Source organism: Triturus cristatus, chromosome 8, assembly GCF_964204655.1.
Source record: "Triturus cristatus chromosome 8, aTriCri1.1, whole genome shotgun sequence".
NCBI lineage: Eukaryota > Metazoa > Chordata > Amphibia > Caudata > Salamandridae > Triturus > Triturus cristatus.
In genome coordinates this window covers 1,653,689,803-1,653,710,300 of record NC_140591.1, presented here as the reverse complement: position 1 = coordinate 1,653,710,300, position 20,498 = coordinate 1,653,689,803, and the positions used below count along the sequence as shown (strand labels likewise).

The 20,498-nt window shown below is 46.5% G+C and overlaps 1 protein-coding gene across 3 annotated transcripts in view; it reads right to left on the bottom strand.

Moving 5' to 3' along the window:
* Nucleotides 1-20,498, bottom strand: part of LOC146808495 (transient receptor potential cation channel subfamily M member 2-like) — a 1,799,999-nt gene that overhangs the window by 414,227 nt on the left and 1,365,274 nt on the right. The window lies entirely within an intron of this gene.

Genomic DNA, 20,498 nt, shown 5'->3' with positions numbered 1-20,498 from the left:
CTTTCTGTACTTCTCTTGCATATTTCTGCACCTCTCTTCCCTTTCTGCACTTCTCTTGCATCTGTCTGCACCCTTTGCCCTTTCCGCACCTCTTTTGCCTGTTTCTGCAACTCTCTTGTCTCTTTCTGCAGTTATCGTTTGCCTCCTTCTGCTCCTCTGTTGCTTCTTTCTTCACCCATCTTACCTCTTTCTGCAACCTACTTTCCTCTTTCTGCACCTGTTGCTTCATTCTGTACTTCACAGGCTTTTTTCTGTGCCTCTCTTGCTTCTTTCTGCATCCCTCCTGCCTCTTTCTGCACACTTTTTCCCTGTTTGTGCATCTCTCTTGCCTCTTTCTGCACCCCTCTTGCCTCTTTCTGTACCCCTCTTGCTTCTTTGTGCACCCCTCTTGCCTCTTTCTGCACCTTTCTTCCCTTTTCCTTCATGTCTCTTGGTTCTTTCTGCACTGCTCTTGCCTCTTTCTGTACCCCTCTTGCCTCTCTCTGCACTTCTTTTGCTTCTTTCTGCACTTCTCTCTTCTCTTTCTGTACCCCTCTGCCTCTTTCAGCACCGTTCTTGCCTCTTTGTGCATGTCTCTTGCCTCTTTCTGTATCTCTCTTGCCTCTTTCTGCACCTCTCACCTCTTTCTGCACCGCTCTTGTTTCTTTCTGCATCCTTCTTCCCTTCTCCTGCACCTGTCTTGCCTCTTTCTGCACCTCTGTTGCCTCTTTCTGCAGTTCTCTTATCTCTTTCTGCACCTCTATTGCTTCTTTCTGCCGTTCACTTCCCTCTGTCTGTATCTCTCCTGACTCTTTCTCTACCTCTGTTGGTTCTTTCTGCACTGCTTGTGCTTCTTTCTGCACCTTTTGCTTCATTCTGTACTTCTCAGGCTTCTTTCTGTACCTCTCTTGCTTCTTTCTGCATCCCTCCTGCCTCTTTCTGCACTGCTCTTGCCTCTTTCTGTACCCCTCTTGCCTCTCTCTGCACCTCTTCTTCTTCTTTCTGCACCTCTCTTGCTTCTTGCTGCACCCTTCTTGCCTCTTTCTGTACTTATCTTGTCTCTTTATGTACCCATCTTGCCTCTTTCAGCACCTTTTTTGCTTCTTTATGTACCCCTCTTGCCTCTTTCTGCACCCTTCTTCCCTTTTCCTGCATGTCTCATGTTTCTATCTGCACCTCTTGCTTCTTTCTGTACTTCTCTTGCATATTTCTGCACCTCCCTTCCCTTTCTGCACTTCTCTTGCATCTGTCTGCACCCTTTGCCCTTTCTGCACCTCTTTTGCCTGTTTCTGCAACTCTCTTGTCTCTTTCTGCAGTTATCGTTTGCCTCCTTCTGCGCCTCTGTTGCTTCTTTCTTCACCCATCTTGCCTCTTTCTGCAACCTACTTTCCTCTTTCTGCACCTGTTGCTTCATTCTGTACTTCTCAGGCTTCTTTCTGTGCCTCTCTTGCTTCTTTCTGCATCCCTCCTGCCTCTTTCTGCACACTTTTTCCCTGTTTGTACATCTCTCTTGCCTCTTTCTGCACCCCTCTTGCCTCTTTCTGTACCCCTCTTGCTTCTTTGTGCACCCCTCTTGCCTCTTTCTGCACCTTTCTTCCCTATTCCTTCATGTCTCATGGTTCTTTCTGCACTTCTCTTGCCTCTTTCTGTACCCCTCTTGCCTCTCTCTGCACTTCTTTTGCTTCTTTCTGCACTTCTCTCTTCTCTTTCTGTACCCCTCTGCCTCTTTCAGCACCGTTCTTGCCTCTTTGTGCATCTCTCTTGCCTCTTTCTGTATCTCTCTTGCCTCTTTCTGCACCGCTCTTGTTTCTTTCTGCATCCTTCTTCCCTTCTCCTGCACCGGTCTTGCCTCTTTCTGCACCTCTGTTGCCTCTTTCTGCAGTTCTCTTATCTCTTTCTGCACCTCTATTGCTTCTTTCTGCCCTTCACTTCCCTCTGTCTGTATCCCTCCTGACTCTTTCTGTACCTCTGTTGGTTCTTTCTGCACTGCTTGTGCTTCTTTCTGCACCTCGCTTCCCTCTTTCTATACTTCTCTTGCTTCTGTCTGCACCCGTTCCCTCTTTCTGCACCTCTTTTGCCTGTTTCCGCAATTCTCTTGCCTATTTCTGCAGTTCTCTTGCCTCCTTCTGCACCTCTGATGCCTCTTTCTGCACCCCTCTTTCCTCACTTCTCTTGCCTGTCTGTAACCCTATTCTTTTTCTGTACCTCTTTTGCCAGTTTCTGCAACTCTCTTGCCTCTTTCTACACCTCTGCTGCTTATTTCTGCACTTCTCTTGTCTCTTTCTTCACTCTTCTTGCCTCTTTCTGCATCTCCGTTGGTTCTTTCTGCACTACTCTTGCTTTTTTCTACATCTCTCTTGCTTTTTTATACAGCCCACTTGCCGCTTTCTACAACTCTGTTGCTTCTTTCTGCACTTCTCTTGCCTCTATATTTTTGTACAAAAATGTACAGATTATGCTGTTTGAAACACAGCAATTCAAGTATTTGTAGGTTTATTCGTATGTAACATGTCACCAACTAAAATGCATACACATGCATACCTTCACAAACTTGGTCAGACTTACAACAGTGATAAGGTTAAGATTGCTGTTTTACATTTGGTAGGCCTAACATTCTGAGCAGTTGATGAATAGTGAACCTTCAAGAGAAATGTTAAGCTACTTTGTATGAGTCTGTGGTAAGGTACAGTCGAAGTAGGCCTCTGTCTGCACCTATGCTGCATCCTTCTGCTCTTCTCTTGCTTCTTTTCCACCTTTCTTCTGCTTTCTGGACTTCTGCTGCCTCTTTCTGCATTTCTCTTGCTTCCTTCTTCCTCTTTCTGCACCTCTCTTGCGTCTCTCTGCACTTCTCTTGCGTCTTTCTGTGCTTTTCTTCCTCTTTCTGCGCATGCCCTACCTATTTAGGCATAGTTAGAAATTAGCATTTAAGAATCCTTAGAAACTCACTGAAAAAAACACAGGTTTCAGGGATGTTGTAGTAAGTGATTAGCATTTTAAAAAACCTTAGAAATTCATTGAAAAAAACACAGGTTTCAGGGTTGTTATAGTTAGAGATTAGCATTTAAAAAACATTAGAAATTCATTGGAAAAAAAAAGGTTTCAGGGACGGTATAGTTAGGCTGACATTTCACACATACAAAAACAGAGAAATTCAGCTGTTATAGTTAGCTGAGCTACGTATAACTCGCGCCCCCGCAATGCACTGCTGATGATGGTCAGTGACATCACTGATGACATCACTGATGACATCTCAAATGACATCACTGATGACATTATCCACTTAATATTTGATGCACCTCCTCACACCCTAATGTAAGCTTTGATGCACCCACTCTAAAATACAGACTACCATTCTCGAAACTATAGACACATCAATACCAGTTAGTACATACCCGCTCACTGATTCATAGGTCTACATACACATACACTCACTAACCCATACAGTCACTCATACACGCAGTCACTCATCAATACAACCATTGATATATATGCACTCATACATCCATACAGACACTCACACACCACCACTCACCCATTGAATTACTCAAACACCTAGTCAGTCACCCAAAGAATCAATCACACTGCCATTTACTCACCTATACAGTTATACACACACCACCTCACTTAGTCATACAGATACTAACACATACTTACTCTCTTCTACAATCACTGACACATGCACACACTCATCCATACAGCCACTCACTCACTCTCACATATAGTCACTTATATGTCCCAACACTCACATTTACTGCCTTTTACATTTGTAGTTACTTATACATATACCACTGAGACATCCATTCACTCACCAACACAGCCATATGCACACTCCCTCACCCATACAGCTCCTCGCAGACGTACTTGTGATCCAATACACCTAGTGAATCACTCACTCACATATCCATGCAGGGAGTCACACACCCCTACCCAGCCACACAGACACTTAGGTATCCATACAGCTACTCAGACAACCAATCTTTAACCCATATAGACACTAATGAAGCTAATAACTCATACAGCCACTTACACACCAACTGACAGAATGATACAGACATTCACACAGTTTAGTCATTCACCCATGCATTCACTAAGACACGTTTAATCACTCACTTATACAGTCAGTCAAGCACCCACTAAATCATCTATTCAGAAACTCATACACCCACTAATTCTACAATACACCTTGGTGTATACATACATAACATTCTTAAACTTTTTAAAAACACTCAGTCACTGGCTGATGTCATCAATGATGTCATTTGAGATGTCATCAGTGATGTCACTGGCCATGTCATGAGTGATGTAATATGTGAGTTTATGAGTGTTAAATACATATACCAAGGTGTATTGATGAATTAGTGGGTGTATGAGTGCCTGATTGGATGATTCAGTGGGTGCGTGACTAATTGTATAAGTGAGTGATTAGGTGTCTCAGTGAATGCATGAGTGAGTGACTGGTTGTGTGAATGCCTGTATCTGTCTGCCAGTTGGTATCTAAGTGGCTGAATGGGTGTGTGAGTGTGTATGTTGCAGCCTCCACTTGCATCTCCTCCTACCTATTTAAGGCAGGAAAGGGCGCAGACGCTCAGCGGACGTGCACAGCAGATGTGCGCAGCGGCGCACCAGAGGCGCGCCAAGGGCAAGTCCGTCTGCACCAGACCACTGCCAGCCACCAGGACCCCTTCATCCTTTTAGAAGAGTTCACTGCACTTACCCCAGATGAAGTTTCAACGGCCCTGGTGAAGATCAAATTGGGTTCTCCTGTAGACCCGTGCTCCTCAATAACCTTAAAGACTTATTTAATATGTCACTAGCACAAGCAGCAGTCCCTGTTAGATAGAAAGCAGCTAGGGTTAAGCCCATTCTGAAAAAACCTTTTGCTGACCCAGAGGTACCTAGCAATTACCGCCCAATTTCTTTGCTTTCTTATTTTGGAAAGGTACTTGAGTCCTTGGTCAACAAGCAGCTTGCCACCTATCTGGAGAGTCATGGACTGTTGAATCCTTCACAGTCAGGGTTCAGGGCTGCCCATAGCACTGAAACCTCACTAGTGGAGGTTGTCGACAATATAAGACTGGCCCAGGACAACGGGCAGTCAGCTATGCATGTCCTTTTGGATCAGTCAGATGCTTTCGACACCATCTCCCATAGCATTCTAAAACAACAGCTCTGGGAGATGGGTGTCAGGGGTGTGGCCCTGGACTGGTTCAGAAACTATCTAACTGACCGAACCACCACCGTACAAATGGGCACCTTGGTTTCCCACAGTCGGCCAGTAAAAATAAGAGTCCCTCAAGGGTCCATCCTAAGTCCCATGCTCTTTAATCTGTATGTGACACCTCTGGCCAAAGTGAGCAGGTCCTACGGTTTAGATGTGGTGTCATACACTGACAACACCCAGTTATTAATTACCCTAGGCCCTGACCCCACTGACACAAGAATCCACTTAAAAAACTGCATGACCCACATCGATAACTGAATGTGTACCAACCACCTGCAGCTTAATGGGAGTATAAAGTATAAAGAAGCTTATTAAGCGCTCGAATGCCATAAGGCGTCTTGGCGCTGGGGTGTGTGAAGTCGGTGGAAGGGGGAGCTAATAGCTAATGAATGTTGAACAACTGGAACTTCAGGGTAGGGTAGAGTAAAACAGAGGTCATTCTTTTTAGTAAGGCACATGAATTTTGGTCGAATGACTGGTGGCCTCAGAACTTGGGCCCCAGTCCATCCCCCAAACCCTTGGTGCCGAACCTTGGAGTGTTGATTGATAATCAGCTGTCAAAGAAAAACTATACTAATCACATAATCAGTATCTGTTATGGAATAATGCGTCATCTAAGCAAAGTTGTTCAATAGATCCCTATTGAATCAAGGAAACCACTTGTCCAGCGACTAATCATAAGTCATATTGACTATGGAAATGCCCTTTTGGCCTCTATTAACGAGGACCTCTACTCTAGGTGTCAAGTTTTGCAGAACACTGCCACCAAACTCGTACTAAACCTCCTGTCGAGGTCTCCATCAGTGCCCAGTCTGAAGACTTTTCTCCGGCTTCTCATTAGGAAGCGAATCATCTTCAAGCTCCTCTGTCTACTACTTGGCAAAAAAACTCAGCTGGTATCAGCCGAACAGGACGCTTAGGTCAAGTACCAAATGTCTCCTTACCCCTCGTGGAATCTGCACCATCAGGAATGGCGGTAGATCTTTCTCCCTCCTCGCACCAGCTTTCTGGAATAAACTTCCATCACAGCTCCTCTCTACAAGCTATTCCGCAGGGAATTAAAAACCTGGCTATTTGATCATCTATAAGGATCTTTCATCTGATCTACAGCTCCTATGGAGTTGTACGCCAGCGCCATGAGACCTCCAGTGATATGTGCACTCAATCCCTCTGTCTTGACTTGACTATGGTTAAGTGTTCAATTGTTTCAGTATCTCTATGGGTGTCTGAGTGTCTGTGTGGATGGGTAAGGGGTGTGTGACTGCCTGTATGTATGAGTGACTGGGTAAGTCAGTGGCTGTATGTGTTAGTGAGCGCACGTTTGAGGGGCTGTATGGATGAGTGAGTGTGTATATGGCTGTGTCGGTGAGTGAATGCATATGTCAGTGGTATATGAGTGAGTAACTTGGTATGTGAAAAGCAGTATAGGTGAGTGATGGGTTATGTGAGTAACAGTTGGGTGAGTGTGTGATTATGTCAGTGACTGTATAGGTGAATATAGGTGAATGTGTGTGTTACTGTACTGGTGAGTAAGTGGCTGTGTGATTGCCTGTATGGATGAGTAAGTAGGTGTGCGTGTAGCTCTATGGGTGTAAGAGTGGAAATGCCAGAGGCTATATTACTGAGTGTGTTGGATTAGGAGTGGCTGTAGAGGTGACTGATTGGATGTGTGTGCTGATCCATGAATCAGTGAGTGTCTGTGTAAGTACTGGTATGGGTTTGAGAATGGTGGTGTGGAAGATGGAGTGGGTGTATAAAAGGTTATATGGGGGTGTGAGTGGGTACGTCAGAGATTCTGTGGATGATGTCATCGGTAATGTCATCAGTGATGTCATCAGTGATGTCACTGACCATGTGATGAGTGATGTAATATGTGAGGTCATAAGCAGTGCTTTGTGGGAGCGCTAGTTAAAGTTAGATCACTATCATGGTTGAATTTCTCTGGTTTGGTACGAATGAAACATCAGCCTAACTATAACGTCCCTGTAACCTTTGTTTTTTTTCAGTGAATTTCTAAGCTTTTTGTAATTTCATTTCCTAACTATAACCTCCTTGTAACCTTTGTTTTTTCAGTGAATTTCTGTTTTCAAATGCTAATTCCTAACTATAACATCCCTGTAACCTTTGTTTTTTTCAGTGAATTTCTATGGGTTTTTTGAGGTTTGGCTGCTTGTGAAATCTATTATTTTAATATAAACTTAAAATGGGCTTACATCCCACCCCTCTCTTTCCTGGCTTTTCATTGTTTCTTGTACTTGCCACTTACTTTTCTTCCATTTCTGTTGGCTGTAGTATATTTTCCTACATTTACCAATGTTTGCCCTCATCTGCTTCTCCCATCAGTTTCCTGTTACCAAAATACTTTTAAAATATGCTTAGGTGGAACTATATTTGCATAAAATTCTGCCTCTTTCTGTTTTTTTGTTTTGCACTAGATTTATATAGCACCACGTATCACCAGGAGAGATTAACTGATTTGCCCAGAATCACAGGATGTTGCACTGCCGAGACTCGAACTGGGATACCCAGCTCGCAAGTCAGCAGCTCTGACCGCTGTGCCACATCCTCTCCACTCTCATGATTCTTGTAAGGGAGCTGTTTCCTTCGTCCCGGACGGTGATTGAGAAAAACAGCTTATTATTTATTACATATGCAAAACCCATGCATTATCAATGCTTGTTCATATTGCACTCGGTACTGTTGTTCAGTCTCTTCTTAACCACTATATTTTCACTAAAAGGATTATAATAGCATTACAATATCTTCATGGAATCCCACACTTTTTATCAAGCAGGGAGCTACAATCGTATCCCTCAAGTCCGCTATTTAGGAAGCCTTAAATTTAACCACTTAACTGCTGTTCTTTCTTTAGCATACTTACAAGGAAACATGCTTACCATATCAAATGTCACAGATCATCCTGCAGTAAACACAGCTTCTGTATTTACTGTGCAGATTTTCACTGTATTTGGCGTTCATATGCAGTGGAGAACTAGCAACAAGAGGGCAAAATGTATACTATTTAGTTTTTGAAGCTCTGTATAGCGCGAACTTTGACCAAGGGCACTTTACTTGTGAGCCAGGTCAAGGCATGGGGAAATATAGTGATTTGCCCAGGATCACAAGATGCTAAGCCGAGGCTGGGACTCAAACCTTGTCCCCAGTTACAAAGCCTGCAGCTCTGGCTGTTAGGCCACTTCTCCTTTCTCTGTGTGGTTACAAAGGATACGCAACAGCATTTACATATCCCAATGATGTTGGATTAATTGGGTAAAGGAGTGGGACTAGGTAGTGAGTAGAGGTGTCACTACGCTTATATCTCTGTAATAGGATGGATAACTGGTGGTCATAGGAGCTGAGGTCAAGAGTAAAAACTAAACCTCACATTTAAATCCAGGTTTCTTGGCAAACAGGCTTCCCACAGCAGATGGTTGTATGGAGTCCATTCCAAACCGACATTTACTTTCCTGCCAGTTTGACCAAGTGGCGCGAAGTAAAGAATTTCAAATATCATTCTAGCTGTGGCGCAAGGTCAGTGTAGGTTATCAAATGGGATTGGTTTCCCTTCTCTGAAATGTATTCTGTAGCCTTGGAATTGTCTTGTGTGGGTCCAGAGGCATTAACCACCACCCCCTTCTTCTTGGTTGGTTGTAGGGTAAGTAAACCTTTGTCTCGGTTAGTCTATGGTCAAGCCCGATATTCCACCCTGCTTGCTGTACGGCATCAGTAGGAAAAGATACGGTTGTGTTTTTAAACAGTTGATATGGGATTCAAAAATGTGAGCCACTGAGCACACAAACAATCCAGAGAAAACAATATTATTCACTCCGTGCAACCCCTTGCTCTAAAGCTGTTCGGTGGATAAATAGAGACATTTTTGTATATTTAGATTCTCTGTTGGGTACCATGAACAATAAGTTGTCACCCCAGGGATTTTAAGGAAGGAGAGGTAACACATAGATATACGCCCTGGAAGACCTTGTAAGCAACCACATATGGCTATCTTTGCCTTGAATGTCTGCAGTAATGGAAAACGCTTATGACTGAAATATAACATGCATGTATTCATGTTAGGCATCTGTGAGAAGGAATTTCTTTACATTATGTAAAAGTGGTTTCGCACAGTGCGCTAAGTATTGGGCTCAAAGCATGGAGGACAAGATCAGCATGACCTAAACAATCTAGCCCTTCCCATGGAGTAATTGTGTGGTCAGATGTATGAGGGAATCAACATTTTCAGATTTCAATTGTTACTAGTCTGTGATAAAATTACACAGGTAAGGTGTTTCCGGTGAGTTGGTTGCTTCAGGGTTTTGAGTTTTACACATTCCTGGGCCAGAGACCATTTTTATTTTGATGCTGCAGCTGGTTTTATTTATTTATTTATTTTTGGATGGGAATACTATGAAGCCAAAGGTACTGGTTTACATGTTAAAAAAATTGGGAAATATTAGAATTTTATCTTTTACATCACACATGACTTTTCTCCATCGGGAGAAATTACCCCACTTGGCGTTGTGGTTTTAATCTTTGTCTTAATGAGGTTATATGATGAAATGTTTGTGTATTTATTTAATTAAGGAAAATATCTGCCATCATGCTCATGTTTCTGTGGTACTGGCTCTGAACCCCTGCTCTATGGTAAAACCACAAAAATCAACAGTTTTTTAATTTGTTAATTATTTAGTATTCAGTAAAATCTAAATGTAGAGGCACACATCCTAATCTGACCAATATGTAGATCTTGGAGAAATCGGTCTACATCCTCTCCAGTCTCGTGATACTTGTAAGGGAGCTCTTTCCTTCGTCCCAGACAGTGATTGATAGAAACAGCTTATTATTAATTACATAGGCAAAACCAATGCATTACCAGTGCTCGTTTAAGTAGTGATTGCATTTGCGGAGTGGTGGAGAAAGGTGGCGTGCCTCTAACTAGCTCTCAGGAATCCCGCAGTGTAGGACTTAGCAACACAGCGGCCTGGAGGTACCAAGAGGGCTTCTTGGCCCCCAAAGTCCTTCAGGAGTAAAATGGACTTCACCCCTAACCTGTATTGTGCCAGAAGCCACGTTTGTAGAGTGGTGGAGAAAGGGGGCATGGCCTCCTAAGACCTCTTAGCAATCCAGCTGTGTGTTACTTATTGGAGAAAACAGGAGGGGTACTTGGCCCCAAGGACGTCCTTGGGGCCAACTACCCCTCCTGTTATCTCTAGTAAGTCCCACACAGCAGGATTGCTGAGACCTGGTAGGAAGCCACACCCCCTTTCTCCACCACTCTGCAAACGTGCCTCCTGGCACACTACTAGTAGGGGATGGAGTCCCCTTGGCTATTGAGGGTCTTGGGAACCAACTACCCCTCCTGTTACATCCAGTGCAATTCCCACAAAGTGGGTTTGCTGAAAGATTTTTAGTGTCCATGCCACCTTTCTCCACCGCTCTGCAAGCGTGCCTCCTGGCAGATTACTAGTTGGGGGATGAAGTCCCCTTGGCTCTTAAGTGTCCTTGGGGGCCAACTAGCCCTCCTGTAAGACTCATACAGCTGAATTGCTGAGAGGTCGTCAGAGACCATTCCCCCTTTCTCCACCACCCTGCAAACACACCTCCTGGCACACTGCTGCTTGGGGAAAGAAGTCCTCTTTTGCCTGGAGGCCTTCAGAAGGCAAGGGGACATCATCCACCAGTAGCAGTGCGCAGAGTTGCGCTTTTGCAGAGTGGTTGAGAAAGGGGGCATGGCTTCCGACCACCCCTCAGCAATCCCACTGTGTGGGGTTTACTGGACATAACAGGAGGTCTTGTTGGCCCCTAAGGACCCTCAGCAGCCAAGGGGACATCATCCCCAAACCAGGAGCCTGCCCCATTTAAAGAAAAATGTAATACAATAAAATGGGAGGGAGGCCACATGGCCCTACTTCCTGGGCCGATTTTGGCCCCAGGGACCTCATTCCCCGTGGACCGGCCTGTATTAATTTTTTTTAATTATTAAAGAGAGGGTGGAACATTTTTATCCCTACTGACCCCATCCCCAGAGGCCTGCCACTTATTTTTATTTATATTTTTTTTAAAAGGGAGTGGGGCCATGAAGCCCTCCCTCCTAAGGCCCATTTTTTAAAAAGGGTAGGGTGGCTGTGCGGCTCCCTTCCCCAGGCTGATTTCGGCCCGGGGACCCGATTCACCAAGGCCAGGCCTTAATGAATAAGTTACTTACCTTTGGTAACGATGTATCTGTAAGAGACATATGTAGATTCCTTAGTTTAGAATTTCCCTCAGGTGTCAGTCTGGATCTGGAGATTTTTCTTTAGCAGTACCCCTGCGCTTCTGTAGGTGGCATCGGTCAACCCGCATCCGTCATCGGTGTCGTGGTCGCCAGGATGACGTTGCTGTGTCTACTTAGACTCCGCCCCTTGCACGCTGACGTCAGTTCTGACACAACTTTCCATGCCAGAAGCGCAGAGCCATGCAAGACACTGACCACTGGTGCCCCACACTAGGGCCCTTTAAGGGAGCCCCTATCACTAGAATTCAGTTCACAGATCAGGAAGGGTGGTTGAGGCGGTAAGGAATCTACACCTAACATTTGTCTCTTACAGATACATCATTACCGAAAGGTAAGCAACTGGTTCAACTGAAAGAGACAGCTAGTTGTAGATTCCTTGCCTTAGAATAGATACCCCAGCAATATCATCCTCGGAGGAGGGTCTGCGAACCAAGTTCAAAGAGAAAGTCCTGGAGTACCAAACCGGCAAAACAGCCGTCCCTCCGGACTTGGCTGTCCAGGCAGTCATGTCTGGTAAACGTGTGCATAGATGCCCACGTTCCCGCCTGGCAGATATCAAGGAGTGGGACTCCATGTGCCAATGCAGTGGTTTCTGCCGTAGCTCTAGTTGAGTGAACACGCAGCCATACTGGAGGACCCTTCTTAGCTAAAGCGTAGCAGATCTTTATGCAAAGGACAACCCATCGTGACATGGTATGTTTTTGAACAGCCTGGCCTTTCTTAGCACCCACATATCCAATAAAGAGTTGATCATCCACTCCGAAATCTTTGGTGCGGTCAAGGTAGAATGGCAGCGCCCATTTGGGTCCAGATAGTGGAGTTTCTCCTCCTCTTTGGAAGGGTGCTGAGGTGGGAAAAAGGTGGGCATGGTGATGGATTGTCCTATATGGAATGGTGTAACAATTTTAGGAAGGAACAAAGGGCTCGTTCTAAGCACCACTTTGTCAGGATGCACAGAGAAGAATGGGGGCCTGGAAGATAGTGCTTGAAGCTCACTCACCCTGCGAGCACAGGGTGATGGCAACAAGGAAGGCCATTTTGAGAGCGAAGAGCCTAAGAGGACAGTTATGAAGAGCCTCGAAGGGAGCACACATAAAATTTGTGAGAACAAGAATCAAGTCCCACTGGGACATTACGAAAGAAGATGGAGAACAGGTGAGTAATACCCTTAAAGAACCTATCAACAATAGGATACTTGAACAAGGATGCCTGATCTGGCAACCGATGAAAAGCAGAGATAGCTGCAAGATAACCTTTCAGAGTGCCCAGAGCCCTGCTGGGCCAAAGAAAGTTTATACAAAAGGACTTCAGAAAGAGGGGCAGCAAGTGAATCCACAGCCCTTGCTGTGCTCCATGCCACAAACTTGTTCCATCTACAGGTGTATACCGATTTAGTGGAGGGACTCCTGGCTGCCAGGAAAACATTACTGACTTCGGGAGGAAGTCAAAAGCTGTTAACTGTTGCAGCTCAATCTCCACGCAAGGAAGTGATGACTGGACAGGTTCGGGTGAAGGACCGTCCCCTGCTGCTGCGACAGAAGATCCTCCTGAAGGCGCAGTCCGATCGGAGGATCAATGGCCATGCTCAGTAGCTCGGGGTACTAGACTCTTCGTGCACAGTCTGGAGCCACAAGAATAACTTGGGCCAATTTGCGCTTAATCTTCTTGAGCACTCATGGCAGAAGTGGTACAGGCGGAAAGCCGTATAGGAGGCTGCAGTACCACTCACGTTGAAAAGAGTCGCTGAGCGAGTTCTGGCTTGGAAAATCCAATGCGCAATACTGCTGACATTGTGCATTCTCTTCGGTTTTAAACAGTTCTAACCAAGGCTCTCCCCATCGCTGAGAGAGACCTTGCACCACCTCTGGATGGAGACGCCATTCGTAATAGAACAGGCACCAACAGCTGAGTTCATTTGCTCTGGCATTCACAGAACTCACCAGGTGTTGAACCACCAGGCGTATGCCCTGATGTTCCAGCTACATCCAGAGGCGGAGACCCTCCTGACAAAGGGTCCACCACCACACCCCACCTTGTTAGTTGAAGTGCCACATGGCGGTGAAGTTGTCCATGAACACCTGCACCACTTTCCTTTTGAGAGAGGGAAGGAATGCCTTCAGTGCCAGTCTGATCACCCGGAGCTCCAGCAGATTGATTTGGATCCTGGACTGCGTCGGAGACCTCTGATCTCCGCCTCTCCCAGGTGGCCGCCCCATCCCAGGAGTGACACATCTGTCAACAGTGTTACATCTGGTTTGGAAGGAAGAGGGATCTGCCTCTGACCCAATCTTGGTTCGTCAACCACGGCTGCAGCTGTGTCGCAGTCCCCTCTGAGATCTGGACATAGTCAGAAAGATTCTCCTGATGCTGCGCCCACTGGAACTTCAGGTCCCACTGCAGAGACCACATATGCCAACTGGCATGATCCATCAGAAGGATGCGGGAGGACATGAGGCCCATCTCATGTCCTCCTCAGAGTCTCAGAGTAATTCTCACTGAAATCCGGGATCTAGGCTGAAACATTGGAATCATAGCCCAAATATCCCAGACTCCCTATTCGGGAAGATAAGCCCAAACCTGCATGGTGTCCATAATAGCTCGGATGAAAAGGAGCAACTGAGAGGAAGTCAGGTGTCCAGTATTTGTAAAGCACGAACAATTACCCAAGGGTGTCAAGGCGCTGTGGCCCGTCGAGAAGATTAAGCGAGCTATTGCCCAGAGTCACATGGTGCTGGGCTGATCTGCTTTCTGTGTGGGGGATTGAACCTTGAGCCCCCGGGTTCCGGAGTTGCCCTGGTCGCTGTGCCACACCTCTTCCCCAGTGACCCCAGCGAATTGAGAAGGTCCGTCGTTGTCTGCAGGTGGGAGATGACAGCCTGGGGCGAGCCCACCTTCAACAGTCAATCGTCGAGCTAGGGAAAGACTGGAACCCCTGATCTGCACAGATAAGCTCAGCCACTGCCATTGCTTTCGTGAACACCCGAGGGGCACTGGTCAGGCCAAAGGGGGGCACGGTGAACTGAAAGTGCTTGTGATCCACCATGACCCGTAGAGAGCGTCTGTGGGCTGGCAGGACTGGAATGTGGAAATAAGCGTCTTGCAAGTCCAACGCCACCATCCAGTCTCCAGGGTCGAGGGTAGACAGGACCTAATCTAACGTGAGCATCTTGAATTTCTCCTTTTGGAGGACGCGGTTGAGGGCCTGTAGGTTTAGAATAGAATGCAGGCCTTTGTCCTTCTTGGGCACCAGAAAGTAGCGGGAATAGCACCCACGACCTACTTCTGGCACAGGGACCCTCTCTATTGCTCCTTTGGCCAAAAGAGCAGAGACCTACTGGGGAGAAGCGCCAAATGATCCTCTGACATGCAATCATAAGATGGTGGCATGGAGGGCGAGGTACAGTCCTGCAAAGTACCACGCACCAAGTGTTAGACTAACACATTTTAGTGTGGTGGTCCACATCACCGCACTGAAATGCATTGTCACGCATAAGCATAGCGCCTCGGCTGTCATGCTGTTAGCGCTCCTAAGCTATACTGACTAAAGTAAGTATGCTGGAGTGGCTTGCATTAGCTGTGGCTTGCTCTCTGCCCATGGCACTGGGCTTGGAGAGGATGGCTGAGGCTGAAGCTGCTAGCTCTGGCTGCTAGATCTACAATTATGTATCAATAAAACTTTGAAATGCCCCTCTCGGCGCTGCATTGCAATCTGACTGAAGTCATAGGCGTTGCACGAAGTTCTTCCTACTAGCAGCTCGGACTGCAGTTTAGTTTGTGGGAGGCTGCCCTAGGCTGTAGTAAATCATCCCAGCGCTGCTCGCAACCCCACAGACTGCTGCGCAGGATTACCCCACTGTGCAGCAGTGGCACCTGCTGCTGACCCTTTTGCCGTGGGAGGAGCACCGTGCACGTTTGCTGAGGGAACGATTGTTACAGAAGCCAGGGGTCTGAGGGGACAGGCAGGCGGCTGGCCCTTAAATTTAACTGCTGTGGCAAGCCTCCCAAGTAATTGACAGTGCCACTGTGAGACTCAATGCCAACCGAGTGTTAGCTTTTTAACTGCAGCGTGATCAGCTGTTTGTGAATATAAAACAGAAAATGAGACTCAAGTCCAGAGAGGTTCAGTGACCTTCTATATATCATCTTTTTGGAATGTTTTCACGTTAATGTTTCGCAGCTACACACAAGCATCATGCGTATCCAAATAAAAAGAGTACTTATTATTTAACTTTCTCTGTTCTCAACTTGTCTGTAAACAACAAAACTATTAAAGTTTCTAACTTAATCAGAATAGAAAGAAAATTACACGTTTCCAGGATGAAAATCAAGGTACATGCAACTAACCATTCGCCAAACCATATTTAGAATCATCATTGTTTTTAACTATGTGTTTTAAAAATGCAATATGTTCAATAAAAATTATTATTTAAAAGCATTTATTTCAAGGTGATAGCTTTTGGCCCTGATGTTTTTGATATATAATTTTCAATAGCTGTATTTTATTTTGGCTTCTTAAGAATTGACTTTGTTTACCCTGTAGGGGCAGCTCTGCAGAGGTACAGGAAAGGCCAGGCTGTCTCTTCTGTAATAGCAAATACACAGTACACAAAATCTCCTAATGAGGTGACATTTGTGTCAGAAGGTGGCTTTGAGTGTCACATGGTACAGGTGGGGGATACACTGTTTGTGACAGTTTGTGCTGAGGTTTCTCAGCACAGCTTGATCAGTTCTTGCAGAGGGAGGATGAGGTTCTGCTTAAGTCCACCCATGGGTGATCTAGCCTATTTTTTTTGGGGGGGGGGGCAGAGCTATGGTACAGTGGAGTCCAACAGAGCGCTTGCATTTCTGACGCTTTGCTGCAGTTTTAAGATATTCTTAGAGTTTCTTGATGCTCAAGTGGGTGTAATTTCCAATATTCATGTTTCCCTCGTCTTCTTTGCTTGATTTTGCTTGCGAGAAAGTGTCCCTCAGTCATTGAAATGTCACTCGTAATTATAATGAAATTATGAAAATGTCACACATAGCAATCTAAAACCTTGGCAGCTATGGGGGTAGTCTCCAAGGGGAGGGAGTAACCCCTTCAGATGATTTGCAGATGATTTGCAGAACCCATCTGTCCGATGTGATGTATTGCCAGTGGGGCAGGCGATGGTGAATCCTGCCTCCCAGTGGCTGAAGATGGGCCTAGGAAGGCTTGGAGGCAGTGGCAGGGGGGGAGATCGTGGATTGGCCTGCCCGCTGGCTCCCAGACCCTTGAGGACGCTGTGTCCCATGTCAACAGCCAGGTAGAGGCTGGACAGCTTGCATGTACCGGTGGATATGCTGGGCCAACGTGAGTGGGGTGGACAGGAAGACACATTGATGCCTAAGATCTGGACATAGCTCAAGAATCATTGAAGAGCTCAAGCGCCGAGCCTTCTTTGTATTAAAAAAGATGACAGCTATCAAAAGGCATATCCATCAAGGTTGACTGGACATCCCCCGAAAAGCCAGATGTCCTCAACCAGGTGTAGCGCCTCAGGGATACCAACGTGGCAATTGTTCTGAACAGTGAGTCAGTGGTAACCAGTTCACCCCTAATGGCAGATTTGGCTGCATCCCTCCCATCTGAAATTGCCAGGGAGAGAACGGCTCGGGCATCCTCCGGGCAATGAGGAAGCACCTGCACAACCGTATCCCAGATGAAATGGGAGTATTGGCCCAAGAAGAGGCACGCAGTATTCACCAACCGCAGTGCCAAGCTAGAGGAAGAGAACATATGCTACCAAAGATGGTCCACCTCCTTTGATTCCCTATTCTGGGGGAGCAGAAGGGAATGCTCCCTTGGAAGCAGTGGCTTGGACCACCAAGCTCTCAGGGGAAGGTTGTTGGGTCAAGAACTCTGGGTTGCCCAGAGCTGGGTGGTGGTGGTGGGCAATTGTCCTCTCCACAGGAGCCCCTGTGCTGGACCTGGAGCAAGTGCCCAGGAGAACATCAGTAAGGACTTCATTGAAGGACAAAAGGGGTTCAGAGGATGAAGCTGCAGGCTGCAGCACCTCTGCCAGAAGGTTAGTCCTGACCGCCACCGAAGGGAGCCAAAGGCCTTGGCTACCCTTCTCACCACCACTGCATATGGCATATGGCTCCATCCTCTGTAGCCATGGTAGGGGGAGAAAGTAAACCAGTGTCTGGGGATGTGTCCAGACCACTGGTGTCACGCAGGTCCTCTCGCCAGTCCGATTCTTCCAGCTGGTCAGCTAAAAGGTCCAGTGACCCTTCTAGGTCCTCATCACCACCCTCTGGTCAATAGGGAACACCAGGAATGAACAGGGGAACAAAAGTACCCTCCGGCATCGGGACATCGGTCTGGCTCCGTTTCCAAGTTGGGGATGAGGGTGGGGTTGGAGTCGGCTGGGGGCACAGCATGCGCTGGGGCATTGTCGTCTGGATCGTGGCAGGGAAGGTCAAGTGAGATCGACTGGTGTTGATCCGGATCCAGGCCTGGATCAGTGGAGGCCCTCCGGTGCCGGGGTTGGAGCTGCCGGCATTGATGGCTCAGGACCCTCGACCCTCTCCGCAGGGCTCGAAGGTGCACTGGCAGAGTTGGGCTCCCCAAAGATGAGGTGAAGGGCCTCATAAAATGTTTTAAGTTGGGCATGAGACACTCCAGCTCCCGGAAAAGGGTGGGAGGCGTGGAGTAGTCTCTGAAGCATGCGCCAGACACGGAGCCTTTGAGCGACGACACTCCAAGTCCCACGTCGCATCGGCCGACAGACGGAGAGAAGGTGAGGAGCGCCTGTGCTTCTTCACATTCTTCTTGTGTTTTTACGTACCCGAGGACCTCAATGACTTTGAGTGTGATGAGGAATGAGGGCTCTGCGAACGGCCTCTTGACCTTCCTCTCGAACGAGACCGGGAACGACTTGGAGCCGACCGCCGGGCCTGCAGCAACTTTTGTGTCTGCTCCCGCAAAGTCTTTGGCGTCATGGCCTGGCATTCAGAGCACTATTTCAGGTCGTGGTTGCGCTCCAGGCACCAAAAGCACATGAGGATCAGGTCCATCACAGACATCATCTTGTGACAGGCGCCGCAGGGCTTGAAGCCGGTCTGACGTAGGGACATCCCTCACCTACCAGAAATTGAATGCCTCAAAAAGTCACAAAAAGTTAGCCAAAAATCAGCTAAGGGGTAGCTCTCTCCAGATCTGCACTAGGCTGGCACGGAAAAAGAAAGAACTGATGCCAGCGCGCAGGGGTGGCATCTAAGTAGACACCACAACATCATCCCAGGGACCACAACGTCCTCGACCAACGCCACCTATCGACATGCAGGGGAACAGCTAAAGAAAAATCTCTGGACCTAGACTGACGCCTGGGGGAAATTCTAGGATAAGGAATCTACAACTGTCTCTTTCAGATATATATATATATATTTTTGATGTGGAGGGAGGCCTGTGCGGCACCCCTCCCTGGACAAACCTCTGCCCGGGGCCTGGCCTCTTTGTTGGGGACCGTATGGGGCAGCCTAAAAGCACCTGTGGTCCCTGCAGGCTTACCGTCTTCTGCAGTAACAGGTATTGCTTTGGGAACCAGGGAGCTGCTGACATGCAACTCCCTGGGTCTCATAGCAATGTCTGTTTCCCTGCTCGCTTGACAGCGTGGAGGGAAACAGACATGCTCTGATTTCAGCAAGCGGTCCCCCCACATTTTCATTGTTTACAGGCCCGAGGAGGTGGCGGTCCCCGAGGCTTTGCATAAGCCCAAGAGAGGGGCCCCATGAGCCCACTCCTTCATGCCCCTGGGATTTGGCCTACCCCGGGGCTTTTAGTAAAGATGCGCAGGAGATCACACATCTTTTGTTTTGTATTTTGCCGTGGATTCACAGATCTACCCCAGCGGCAAAATTAAATAATAAAGCTTTCACAATATTATGAGGGCAACACAATTTCCTTGTCCACATTGACCTTTCCGATTCAAATTACATGCATGAGAATAGGTACAAGAGAAAAAGGAAAACAAGGAGAGGGAGGTGGAACAACAAATAATATAGGAATGGTAATGAGGAACCAGTTGAAGAACAGAATATAGTACTTACTAACAAGGAAAGAGAGCATACAATGGCAGATTCAGACACCAAACTGCAGGATATCAATCTCACAAATAAGAACTCAAGTGAAGAAGTGGCAGTGTGGGAAAAGGTCTACGCTTTTGTATTCTTGATAACTATGATTTTGCCACTTTGAAAGTAGATTTGTTTAAATTCACTCGACATCTAAAAAGGAAGGGATAAGAAGGGGTGCTGAACCAGTATTAAGTGAAATGTTGATTGAGGATGTCAATGAGGTACGCATGCTGATGTCAATAAATGATAATGATTTGCAGATTATGGAAGTGTGTGATCAATTGAAAATTTTGACAGATCAATCTAGGGACAGTGGTCTGAGACCAAATTCTAAGTTTACACCACAAGGGAAACAATATTCAGGGATAGATATTTTTTCATCTAAAGTGACAGAGGATTTAATTAAATTGGAAGACAAAAATCTACAAAGTGTACGGAATAAAAGACATTCCTGATTGAATTTCACAAGGGAGGAAAGAAGAGTGATTGATAGACTGAAGAATGATGAGAGTCTGGTGACAAGGGAAGCTGACAAAGGTGGAAATATTGTCGTCATGAACTGGATGGATTATGACGGCGATATTGCAAGACAACTAAGGGTAGCAAAATGTTACCGCTATGTGAGGGGCAATCCACTGGAGAGTGTGAATAGATGTCTCAATGTAAAGTTGAATGAATGGAAAGAACGAGAAGTGATTAATGATTCTGAATGCAAATATCTTAAAGTAATGTACCCAGCAAGCCCCTTCATATATATCCTACCAGAAGTTCACAAAGGGGGTGATTTCCCACCTGGCAGGCCAATTATATCAGGGTAGAGAGGCCCCACGGAGAGGCTCTATGAAAATGTTGACAGATATATTAAACCACTGGTGATCAATCTCCCTTCGTATGTCAGAGACACTATGGACATCCTGAATAAACTGG